Raw genomic sequence first — 13,587 nt, forward strand, 5'->3', positions numbered from 1 at the left:
CGGTATCCTGCTACGCCGATCTAAGGGATAACTTCATAGCCCAAAGACGCCCGCAACAAGAGAAGGGTCGTGGAGACATCGGATCTCCTCACTATCCGACAGGGGAGGACGAGTCTCTACGAAGCTATGTGAAGAGGTTCGACGCAAAAGCTCAGCAGATCCGTGAGCTGAACACCGAACTGGCGGCCTTCGCACTGATGAAAGGCCTCCTGAAAGGCGACCTCAAAAATGAGCTGATCAAGTGCGAGGACCTCAACCTCGACTCTGCCAGAAAGATGGCCAACCGAGCCATAAAGGTGGAGGATTACCACAAGACCTGGGTAGGCCATAGTGAAGCTGGGCACCCAGAAAGGAGGAGCCGCCGGGAGAATGTTGATGAAGGTCGCCGTGACATGAATTGGTCACGGCCTGAGAGATTTAATAGGAAGCAGAACTCGGCGGGCGCCGGGGGGAGTTCGGGACCATACACCCAGAAGCGGTACAACGGTCTCACCCCCCTGGTCAAATCTCCGGCCGAGGTCTTTGCCCTGAGCAAGAATGAAGGGCAGAAGTGGGCAAGACCTCCCAAGACGAGGGGGGAAGGCGATGCAAGCCAATTTTGCGATTACCACGGCCAGACCGGCCATAAGACCGACAACTGTCGGCATCTGAAGAACGCCATCGAGGAGCTGATCCGAAAGGGGGCCCTCAGCAAGTACGTAGCTGGGACCCCGGAAACGAGCTCCGACGGGGCGAATAGGAAATCAGTATTCCAGAGGATGGGAGTGATCCAGGTTGTTATCGGAGGAAACGAGAACGGAGGGTCAGCTAATGGGCACAAACGGCACCTAAATGAGCTTTACCAAGCCATCAACTTTGTGCCCACCACAGCGATCCCCGCTTCCACCGTCCCCGATATAACCATCGGAAGGAAAGACTACGAAGGAGTCGTAGCCCCGCACAGCGACCCGCTGGTAGTCCACCTGGACATAGCCAACCACTTGGTTAAGAGGTGCCTAATTGATACAGGCGCCTACACGAACATCATGTTCAGGGAATGCTTCCTCAATCTCGGTCTGAAGATTGAGGACCTGAGCCCCTGCACCAACCCACTATACAGCTTCTCTGGGCCGCCTGGTACCCCTGGGGTCAATCAGGTTGCGGTGATGTTCGGCCAAGGCGGATGCGGCCAAGAATGTTTTATCCGAGTTCGTGGTCATTGATGGTTCGTCCGCCTACAATGTTCGATAGGCGGGTTACTTTGAGCGAGGCCGATCTTTGTAATGTCCATCGGGCCCTGACATTGATGTATGTCTCGGACCGGGGAGAGGCACAAAAGCTCGTCTCAAAGGACGAGAGAGACGAAATTGTCAATGTCCAAATATCTGCCAGAGAGTGTAACATGCAATCCCTCAAAGTGGCGAAGAAATCAGAGAAAGGGAAGAGCCCATCCTTACAACAGGAGGGTGATCATATGAACACCGTCGGCATGGTCGAAGGAGCCGAGACCGAGCAAGTGGAAATTGACCCAGACGCACCGTAATCGTCGGTGTCGGCCGGAGCCAAAATTCGAGCCGCTCTCCTAAACCTGCCGAGGAAGAACAAAGACGTCTTCGCGTACTCGGCGCCCGCCGAGATGCCGGGCGTGAGCCGAGAGGTGATCGTTCACAAGCTGAATGTGCTCTCCACCGCTCGCCCTGTCAAGCAGAAGATGAGGAACTCCTCGGCCGAGAAAGATGAGGCCATCAAGGCCGAGGTAGACAAATTATTAGAGGCAGGCTTTATCATGCCTTGTACTTACCCTGAGTGGCTAGCAAATGTTGTAATGGTGAAGAAGTCATCAGGGGGGTGGAGGATGTGTGTTGATTTTACAAATCTTAATAAATCATGCCCTAAAGATTGCTATCCCTTGCCTCGAATAGATAGTTTAATTGACGCAACGGCAGCTACACTATCCGAGCCTCGCTAGACGCCTTCTCGGGATACCATCAGGTATTCATGGCCGAGGAAAACATGCCTAAGTGCGCATTCATCACCATACACGGCACATACATGTATAAAATGATGACGTTTGGTTTGAAAAACGCTGGCGCAACTTACACTAGGCTGGTGGACAAAGTGTTTCAAGATCAAAAGGGCGAAACATCGAGGCTTACGTCGACGATGCTATTGTAAAAGCAAGTCCGACAAATGAGCACTTGGCCGACTTGAGCGAAACATTTTGTTCACTAAGGAAATACAAGATGAAACTTAACCCAATGAAATGCAACCGGTGTCGGGCAAGTAAGTTCCTCGGCGTGCTTGTCGCCTGGGGAATTGATGCCAATCCGAGAAAGTCCAAGCAATCGGACCTACCGAAGCCGAGGAATCGAAAAGAGGTTATGATGTTGACCGGGAGGATGGCGGCTCTCGCCCGTTTCATCTCTCGGTCAGCCAACAAGAGCACCCCATTCTTCAAAGTGTTGAAGGGGAATAAAGACTTCAATGGGGGAGGAATAGAGCACGACTTTCGACAACCGAAAGCTCATCTTCTAACTCTCCCGACCCCGTCCAGTGCCGATCTTTGGGGAGACGCTATATCTATACATAGCGATTACCTCGGCCACGGTCGATCGTAATCATCGAGAAGAAGAGAAGCAAAGAACACCCAATCTACTTTATCGCCCATACACCGCTGGCCGCCGAAAGAAATTACCCACGATCGAAAAAAGCGCCTTTGTCGTCGTCGTTGCCGCAAGGAAATCGAAACCTTACTTCGACGCACATCCCGTGACGGTCCTAACCAACCAGCCATTGGAGAAAGCATTGGAAAAATTCGAAAAATCCGGCAGACTCATCAAATGGGCAAGAGAGCTATCCGGCCGGCATTCAATACAAGCCGAGGCCCTAGATAAAGGCGAGGCACTTGCAGACTTCTGGCCGAGTGCACATATTAAGAAGAACCAAATCCCGGAGTGTGGGAAGTATACACCGACGGGTCCTCCACGGCGAATCGCTCAGAGCGGCATCCTTTTCATCACCCCAAACGGGGACGAGTTTGAGTACGCCTTGAAGTTTACCTTCTCGGCCTCAAACAATGAATCGAATACGAGGCGGTGATAATCGGAGTCGAGCTAGCTAGAGTCAGGGGGGAGCATGTTGTGGTGAAAACAGATTCACTCTTAGTCACTAATCAAATCGGAGGAGAGTATGAGGCTCGAGACGACGGGATGGTAAGATACCTGGAAAGGGTAAAAGCCGACACCGCTAAATTGAAATCTTTCCAAATCCAATGCATCCCAGTCCGAGAACAACCGAGCCGACGCTCTCTCAAAACTTGCCAGTTCAACCATCAAGAATGTCACCGAACCGTCTTTGGTGGATATCGGAATGCTAAAAGCATCACCGAGACCGTCGGCATGGTGGGCGACATAGAGCCGAGACGACGTGGATGACTCCGATAATGAAATACAAACTAACAAAAGAGTTACCGGAGGACCGCAGTCTCTCCCAGAAGATAAGAAGGATCGCCGCAAGGTACTTGGTGTTCGAAGGAGAACTATACAGAAGGTCCGTGATAAGACCACTTTTGAAATATGTCGGCCCAGCCGACACGGAGCTCATACTGACAGAGATTCACGAAGGCATATGTGGACATCGCATGGGGGAAAGAACGCTAGCCCACAAAGCTCTCCAAGCCGGCTACTTCTGGCCTACCATGCTTGAGGATTCCAGAGCTAAGACCAAGAAGTGCAAGAATTGTCAGATGCATGCTCCGGTGATACACGCACCTTCCCGAGACCTGCAACCGGTACTTAGTCCCCTGCCATTTGCACAATGGGGGATGGATTTACTAGGACCATTTCCGACAGCCTCCGGAGGAAGGAAGTACCTGATCGTCGCCGTTGACTACTTCACCAAATGGGTCGAAGCTGTCGCGGTACCTGCCAAGACCACGGCGGCCGTAAGAAAAGTAATCTGGGAGTACATCATAACTCGTTTTGGGTTACCCCAAGTCATGGTATTTGACCACGGCCGAGAGTTTTGGAGTGACATGGTGATGAACTGGCTAGAAGAGCTCGGTATCAAGTTCGCATACTCCTCCGTCCCGCCAACCTCGAGCACGGGCGGGCGGAGGCGGCTAATAAAACAATATTGAACGGGTTGAAAAAGAAGGTTGAAGATCTAAAAGGAAAATGGGCTGATGAACTACCCGGCGTACTGTGGTCACTTCGAACCACGGAAAAAGAAGCAACGGGGTACAGTCCATTCCACCTAGTTTATGGGTCTGAGGCCATCCTGCCAATTGAAGCAGCGGTGCCGACATTCAGAACGCAAACCTTTAACCCAGTCGAAAATGAGGAAGGCCTGAGAGCCTCCCTAGACCTGGTCGAAGAAAGTCGAGACACGGCACGGCTCAACTTGGCAGTATATCAAAACCGAATGAGAAGAGCATACAACGGTAGGGTCCACAAAAGAGACTTAAGAGTAGGAGATCTAGTCCTAAGAAAGTCAGCCGCAACCAACAAAGGGAACATCCATGGTAAAATGACGGCTAACTGGGAAGGACCCTACAAAGTGGTTGAAGAAATGAGGCCGGGTACATACCGGCTGACAGACATGGAGGGAATGCCTCTAATGAGCCACGGGAACACAGACAACCTAAGGAAATATTTCATATAGGGGCGGAGGTGTTCGAGACCGTTGTGGACACCCCAACGCATGATTACACCTTATGAAGAATAATCCAAGTTTTCCATCACAATACTTGTCCCCTCAATAATCATGCCAGAATAGACGCCGCGGCCAAAGCCGGGCAGTCACTACCGAAGTATAAAAGCGTATAAGCACTGTTGAGACGCAAATCTGACTGCCCCGGCCAATCCGGAAGTGGCAGAGGAAGCGATCAATATGTCTATAGATACGGAAAGCAGTCGAAATGTAAACTCGGTTGCCTCGGCCAAAGCCGGGAGTGACGAGGGAAACGTGATTTGCCAACAGCAGTTGATACTCGCGAAAGCGACCAACATGCTTAGGAACGTATAAGTACGGTTGAGAAACGCAAATCTGACGCCTCGGCCAGACCGAGAGTGAAAGAGGAAGCGATCAACATGTCTACAGATACGAACGCTGTCGAGTCGTAACCTCGATTGCCAGACCGAGAGTGAGAGTGAAGGAGGACCAATACGCTAACATGTTCACAACGGCGGTTGGGAAGTGCAAATATGACGCCTCGGCCAGACCGAGAGTGAAGGAGGAAGCGACCGACATGCCAACATGTTTAAAAACGTTAAGTACAGTTGAGATACGCATTCTAACTGCCTCGGCCAAGCCGAAAGTAAAAACAAAAAAAAAAGCGCTCAATTAATAACGAAAGAAGACAACTGAATGAAGGATTGTGATCAAAGCCCCGGCCAAGCCAAGGGCAAATAAACAAACTTTATTAAACATGTTTACAGGTGATACAAAACGAAGTCGACGGCCGTCCCAATAAGGATAGCCTAAACTCAACCTACCAAAGTTTTACAAAAAAAAGAAGAAGGAACAACAAAAAGTATCACATTGAGACAATGAAGCGCCAAAAGGATGGCAGGGAGAGAAGGCTCAAAAGTTTGCCCCCGAACAGCTGAAGCTATCCGAAGGGCCAGGTGAGTCTGGTGACGACCGCCCGTCTCCCTATGCTTGTTGCTGCTCGCCACCGGCAGCAGCAGCATCATCTTTGGTGGCCGGTCCAGAAGAAGGCTTGGCAGCTTCACGTGCCCTTGCCCTTTCAGCCTCCTCTCTGGCCTCCTTCACCTTGGCATCCCGGGCCGCCCTCTCCACAGCCTCCTCAGCGGCCTTCGCCGCCTTTGCCTTCTCTCGCGGCCTGCGCCTCTCCGTTGGGAAGCAATGGCCTTCTCATCCGAAGCCGGTCAAACTCTTGCCACGGGAAATCGCCTTCCGGAAGGAGCTTTTGATCACACCCCGGTAGCATCTTCGGCCTGGTCCGATCGGGCACACATGTTAGGGATAATGACGGTTTTAAGCGTCTCAATGTCCTTCTCCCTCTGGGCGAGGATAGCCTTTGTGTTCTTGTGATCCTTCGCCTCAGCCGAATGAAGAGTCTTCCACCTCTCCTTTTGCCCAACCACGGCGTTGTAGCCGCCCTCCAATTTGTCTCGCTCCTCCCGCAGCTTAGCGGCATCAGCCAGTACAGCCTCAACCTTGGCCCTCTCGGCTAGGACCGCCTTCTCAGCATCCTCCCTGAGCTTTCGCTCAGCGAGGAAATCATTTTCGGCGGCCTGGAAGTCCTTCTTCGCCTTCTCGGCCTCTTGCTTAGAGGCAGCAAGCTCAAGCCTAAGCCGTTCAAGCACAGGGGCAGCTTCAGCCATGACCTTTTCTTGCTCCATAATGTGAACACCGGCTAGTTCAGTCCACTTCGCGGACAAAGATCTTGGACAACCTTATGCCTTCCGCCCTAATCTGGGCGGGGGAAGGCTTCAGGGATGAGGAGTCGACAGTGACATTTTGATTTCCCGTCTGCACAGGCCACTTCTCCAATTGCCGTTCAGTGAGAGGGACAGCCGGCAGCAGTTGATCTACAAAAAATTCGGACAAAGCATCCATGTCAACATTAATTGACATGTCAGAAAGCCTGTCATCAAGAATGCCTAATGAACCAGCTAAATCTGAGCCATAGGTTAGATCCGTACCAGCCTTGGCCTTCTTGGTTGGAGGACCCTTTTCTTTACCGGCCTCGGTAACGGGCGGCAGATGAGAAGACAGCTGTCTCTTTTCTCTTATTTGAAAGAGGAGGACCCTCCGCAACGGTGACCTCCTCTTCAACATCGACGACCACCACCACCTGCTCCTTTTGGACGACAGGACCGAAGATTGAGCGGGGTTGACGCCGTTGCCGAGGTAGACGCCTGTCTTTGATCTTCGGCGCGCGCACGTTACGCAATCTACCGAGCCGCCGTCACATCCGGTGCCTTCAATCGCCGCTCCATAAGTTCGTGAGGAGCCGGTCTGCGATCACGTGGCGCGGCCTTAGGATGCAGCTCAACAACTCTCCTGTTCTCGTCAAGTCCCAACCTACGGAGGACGGAGGAGCGCGCGATTCGGGCCAAATCGGTGCACGAAGAAACGAAGCGGGAGTTAAGTAAAAGAAATAAACCAAAGTTCAAAAACGAAAACATAGAAAGCAAAGATGGGCCTCACACCGACCTCACTCACCCCGTTCGAGGGCCGGTATGAGGCCGACGTGTGAGCGGCTCATCCCGAAGAACGACCGCGTCGGGGCATCCATCCCTTCGGTGTCCCATCCTTCTCAGCCTCAAACAGCTTCATTGCCCGTTTTTCGTCCTCATTAAGATAGACCCTGCTGGCGTCCATCTTAAGCTTATTCCGGGAGACGTATCTGTCATGCTCCCCTTGATTCTCGCACCGCAAATTGACGCGGTCCTGGAAGGACTGGGGCAGCGGATAGTCCTCCGGAACCTCAACGTATACCCACCGCCCCCTCCAGTCCTTGCAAGAAGTAAGCTTAGGCACGGTGATATAACCCGGCTCAGTCTGTATACTGTACCAGCCCGGGCAGCCTAGGGTAGTCCCCCGAAGATGGTGGAGCTGGCGAAAGAGGTTCACCGTTGGGGCCTCCCCTTTGAAAAGACACAACCATATAAAACCAACAATCGTCCTGATGGCCAACGGATGCAGTTGGGCCACGGCGACATTCATGGCTTTAATAATGGCAGCAACGTATTCATTCAGAGGAAACCGGAGCCCATACTCCAGGTGTCTGATGTATACGCCGATACAACCCTCGGGAGGGCAACAGACGGCCTGACCCTCCTCAGAGATAACAATTCTATACCCCCTGCCGAAGGAGTAATGGTGTTCAAAGAGTTCGAACCGGAACAATCGGCGAACTTGTTCGTCTGTGCACGGTCGGGATCGATCGGCGAGCATCACCATGCCACGAAATAAGCGGCCTCCTTACGACAGAAGGGGTCGCCTCATCATCGTCATCATCAATACCCTCCAAATATCTCTCATCAATTTCAGGAGAAGGAGACCTGGGGCCCCCGAACCTTAGCGGGGTAACGGCAAGTGGCTCCTGCTCATCAGGATGCGACGGTTCGCCCCGCGAGAAATCGGGTCCAAGATCGTTGTAAGACATGACAACAAATACTTAACAAATAAAAGTTGAAAAATTTGTTTGTTTACCTTGGAAAAGTGTTACGCCGAGTAACGCTTTGAAGACTAGAGAGAAGTTTCGTCGAAGAAAGCTAGAGAGAAGAAATTGTTTGAGAAAATGAATTTTTGGTGGCCAAAATCAGGGGCTAACTACTCTATTTATAGAGCAAAGCCCATGAAACGGACCAATCAGGGCAAAGCCCATGAAGCGTCAACCAATCAACACCGAGCCACGTGTCAAGCATGCAGCCACAGAATGCCAATCGACGTATCTTCTTCAACACGCTCCTTGACAGAATGCCAATCGACGTATCTTCTTCAACACGCTCCTTGGTATCTACTTGCCAAACGGCCCGCTGTTCAACCAAGCTTGGCAGCATCGGCCGGGGGCAATCAAAAGCACACGGCACTCTCAACCTCGGTCTCAGCCAACGCCATTTTCTTTTCCACATTTGATGTCCATTACACATCCATGTGGAGGGGGGATATGATACGGCCTGAGCAGAACCAAGCCGAGGAAGAAGAAGCCGGGGAAGAAATGCAACTTGCGCAGAATACGCTCAACACTCATCGAAGGTCCATACCACGGCATAGACTACGCTGGGGGCAAATTGATGGGGCATATTCTGCACCCGCTGACCGAGTCAATATATTGAGCAAGGTCAAAGACATCCACAGCAAGTCAACGTATTAGACAACCTAACCGACGGAGCCTGTCGGCCTGTCACTTGTATCTCGGCTGGGTAACTAGCCAGCCGGGAGGCATATCCGCGTACTCACATCCAAGTCCCCTCGGCATGGAGTCAACCAGGCCAGCCGGCCTGCCATGGGTCCCTCGGCCGAGGGTAGAACAGTCTTTCCACCTGCTCTGCCACTTGGCCACTACGTGACAAAAGGTGAAAGTCTATAAATACTCCTCAATCCTCATTGAGAAAACGATCCAATAATCCACAATTCACCCTAATACTCACTATTAACCTGGTATAAACTCCCTTATCTCTCTACAATATACTTTGCCAAGTAACACACAACTTAATCTCTTTAAGTTTACTGACTTGAGCGTCGGAGTGAGTACGCTCGGTACCAAGCCGAGCCCTCAGTTTGTTCATTGTTTCAGGAGAGGCTGAAAGGAAGAGTCAAGCAAAGACGTCATTCACCAAGCTTACGTGGTAACAAATCCTGCTCTGGAATTACACCCGGAACACTAGCAGAAAAAAGAGTAATTCTAGGAGAAAAAATGCACATCTAAGATGAAAATCAACAAATAACCTTAGATCTATTTATTAGATCTAAGACTAAAATAAAACGATCTAATATAACAATAATTGAAGAAAAATGAGAAGACGACATTTTAAATATATCTAAGATTAAAATTAAAAGATCTCACAAAATTAAACAACTTATGTGAGATCTTTTTTTTCGATCTATTTCAAAAACCTAGATCTAAAATTTTAAAAATAATAAGAAGCAAACACTAAGGAGAAAAAAAAAATAACCATTGAAGAAAAAAACGAAAGGTGTGAGCTTGAGTTGGCAAATATTAATACATACAAAAAAGACAAAAAAAAAAAGAAAAAAAAAATAGAAGAAGAACATGGTAGAGGAGGGAGGAGGGTCTAAAGGAGTTGTGGTGGACGGTGAGGGAAGCGGCAGAAAGAGGCGGAGGACTCGGCATGGGGGAGGTGCGAGGGCGGCAGATCTGGGGGTGTCGGCTTTGTGGTGGAGTTGTGGTGGGCGGCGGATCTGGTGTGTGTGGTGGTGGCGTGAGGGTGGTGTCGGGTTGTGGGTGTTGGGGTTGTGGTGTGGTGGCGGAGAGAAAGTAGGGTGGTCGGCAAAAAGAGGACGGAGGACTCGGCATGGGGGAGGTGCAAGGGCGGCAGATCTGGGGGTGTCGGCTTTGTGGTGGAGTTTGGTGGGCGGCGGATTTGGTGTGTGTGGTGGTGGCGTGAGGGTGGTGTCGGGTTGTGGGTGTCGGGTTTGTGGATGTGGCCGTGAGGAGGTGAGGCTGGGTGGTGTTGGGATGGAGGGTGAGAGTGGTGGTCGGTAGTGGGGCCGGTGGTGGTGGGTGAGAGAGTAATATGGAGGGAATTTTTTTTATTTTTTAGATTTTGAATTATTTGGGTTTGTTAGGATGAGAGTATTATTTGGGTTTTGAATTAATTTGGGTTTTAGAGAGGGAGTAGAGAAGTGAATTGTGTGAATGAGAGAGAAGTTGGTGGAAAAATAAAGGTTATATAGTGGATTAATATTTGATTAGTATGGATTAGTAAAGTAGAGAGGGAGAGTGTTTTATTAGGCATTAATCCTCCTTTTTTTGCTTCCAATCTCAACCCTCCATCTTCCTCATCCAATGGCTCTAAGGAAGACTTATGGACTCAAATGTAAGAGGTGGACTTACATGATCTTTACACTATATATATATATATATATATATATATATATATATATATATATATATATATATATATATATATATATATATATATATATATATATATATATATATACACTTATATTTTATCAAAAAAATTATTTAATAAATAAAATTTATCAAACTACAATTGATATTCTATAACATATATTATGATTGTATTTAATAATAACTGTAATTAATGCTTGTAATTAAGGTTAAATACACACATCCACAACGTTTCAACCCAATTTTAATTTTATATATTTATAAAGATATAAACGAGTTACAACACTTACCTTTTATAGTTGCATTAAAGTTATCACTAAAATTTTCGAATACATAAAAAGAGTTTTGATTTGTGTAGTGACTTGGTCTTAAATCATTCAAAAGGTCACTTTTCCTTACTAATATCCTTTTGGATCAAATGGATGCAGTGGTAGTTCGTCGGTCCTAAAAATGGATGGTATAAATACTGCAAAAGTGGGTCATATAGTAAGCAAAATGGTGAATCATGAAAGAGGTGAAAATATAATTCGACTTTCTTCTTGGAATGGTTGTCTATAACACTAGTGTAAGCTTACGTTACTTATCACATAATGCATGCATTGCCTTTATTCATTTCAACTATAAATGGAGTAACATTTCATATGTCTATCTTCTCCATTCGTCTCATTCTTTTCCAACACTCCGCAAGTTGCTTCCATACTTCTACCCTTTCTATAGATGGGTAGGGTTGAGTCGTGCATAAGACGATTTTAATATATAGTCACTCCATTTTAATATATAGTCACTCCATCTCGGTCATTTGTTTGCCTTTGATTTTGACAACACTTTCTACACTTAATCAACTGTCTAATAGAAGTAATTCATTTATCACTTTTTTTTAATAAGGTAAGAAAACTAGATTGATCCTTTAGAGTAAGATAAACTTATTTTATCCTTTCGGATGAACGAGGTAAAATGAAATCATCGACCACCTCGATGTAAGACAAATATAGGCTGGAAGCTTAAATTGATTATATTGATGAGCACAAGGTATTTATACATAGCTTACAAGACTCATAACCCTAGATTAAAAGAGATTATGTAAACTAATAGAATAAAGAAATAAGGAAAGAAGATAAGCACAAGATAACAAAAGATATACTTCCTCCATTCAACTCCACTCTACCACTTTCTTTTTTCACGTTTGCCAACGCGTGTTTTACGCGTTAAATATCGTTAGCTACGTATTTGCAAAAAATATAAAAGTTAGATATTTTTAATATACTCGTAAAGACGAATCAAACAAGATCCCACATGAATATATTTCCACTTACGTATCGAGAGAAAATCGAAATTGAACACACAATTGTGAATAGTGTAGAAAAGTGAAATAGGTAGAGTGGAGTTGAATGGAGGAAGTACAAGATATATACGACAATATTATGATATCTTAACAAGCCCCTGCAAGAGGGACGACCGATTTGATAGGCCGGTCTTGGATATGGAAAGATATGATTATATTAGATAATTAACAAGGCATGGGTACATGAGTTTATATAGTTACACAGGTACTTGGGCTACAAGACAAGTATAATATAATACAAAGATCACATTGCCTAATTACAATAGATTACGGAGATCCCATAATCTTATCATCCCCCCTCAAGATGGACGGTGGTGGTAGAAGTCCAATCTTGCATAGTAGCATGTTAAACCGAGGACGCGGAAGTGGCTTGGTGAGAAGGTCAGCTAACTAATCATCTTGAACAACAGGAACGACGCGTAGTTGACCAGCTTGAACATGTTCTCGAATAAAGTGAAAATCAATAGCTACATATTTCATTCGAGAGTGAAAGACCGGATTGGAGCTGAGCTGAGTAGCACCAATATTATCACAATAAATGGAGGGGGAGCCAGGAAGGGCACCACGAAGCTCGTGGAGAAGATGAGTTATCCACGTAAGTTCGACAGCGGCATTAGCAACGGAGCGGTATTCAGCCTCCGTAGAGGACCGAGCAACTATTTTCTGGTTTTTTTGAGCTCCAGGATAAGGGATTACGCTCTAGATACATGAGGTATGCTGCAGTGGAAGTGAGGTCATAATTATTCCCACCCCAATTAGAATCCGAGAAGGCATGAAGAGCAGGTGGAGAGTCACGATGGAAGGTTATACCGTGGGTAAGAGTGCCAGCAAGATACCTGAGGAGGCGTTTAAGAGCAACCCAGTGTGTGGTCGTGGGTTGATGCATGAATTGAGAGAGTTTATTCACGGCAAAAGCAATGTCAGGACGAGTTAACGACAGGTATTGCAGAGAACCAACAAGGGCACGGAACTCCGTGGGATTAGAGTGTGGAGGTTCGTCGAGGAGCATAAGCTTTTCAGATGCATCCATTGGAGTCGTGGCAGGCTTGGCATCATGCATTACAGCGCATTGGAGTAGTTCAGAGGTGTATTTGCGCTGATTAAGAAAGATGCCAGTAGGAACGGGAATTACCTCGACACCAAGGAAATAGGACAGGTTGCCAAGATCTTTGAGTGAGAATCTTTGTGCAAGAGCGTCAATGAACTGAGACACGGCCTTCGAGCAGGAACCTGTAACAATTATGTCATCGACATACACAAGAACAAAAATCGTGACAGGTGAGTGACAGTAAAACAAGGATGTATCCGAGACTGAGTTAGTAAAGCCGACACTTAGGAGATAAGTCTGGAGTTCCGTGTACCAGGCCCGAGGGGCCTGTTTAAGGCCATAGATAGCCTTGTGGAGACGAGACACGTGGTCCGGACATTGAGGGTCAACAAACCCAGGAGGTTGGGACATGAATACCGTGTCAGTTAGCATGCCTTGAAGAAAGGCATCATTGATGTCTAACTGACGGAGAGGCCAGCACTTGGTCACAGCAAGAGTAAGCACTAAGTGGATCATAGCAGGTTTTATAACTGCGCTAAAGGTTTCACTGTAGTCTATGGAGGGTCGTTGGTGAAATCCCTTAGCAACGAGACGAGCTTTGTGTTTGTCTAAGGAGCCATCGGGTTTGTATTTGGTTCAAAA

This window comes from Silene latifolia, chromosome X (genome assembly GCF_048544455.1).
Source record: "Silene latifolia isolate original U9 population chromosome X, ASM4854445v1, whole genome shotgun sequence".
NCBI lineage: Eukaryota > Viridiplantae > Streptophyta > Magnoliopsida > Caryophyllales > Caryophyllaceae > Silene > Silene latifolia.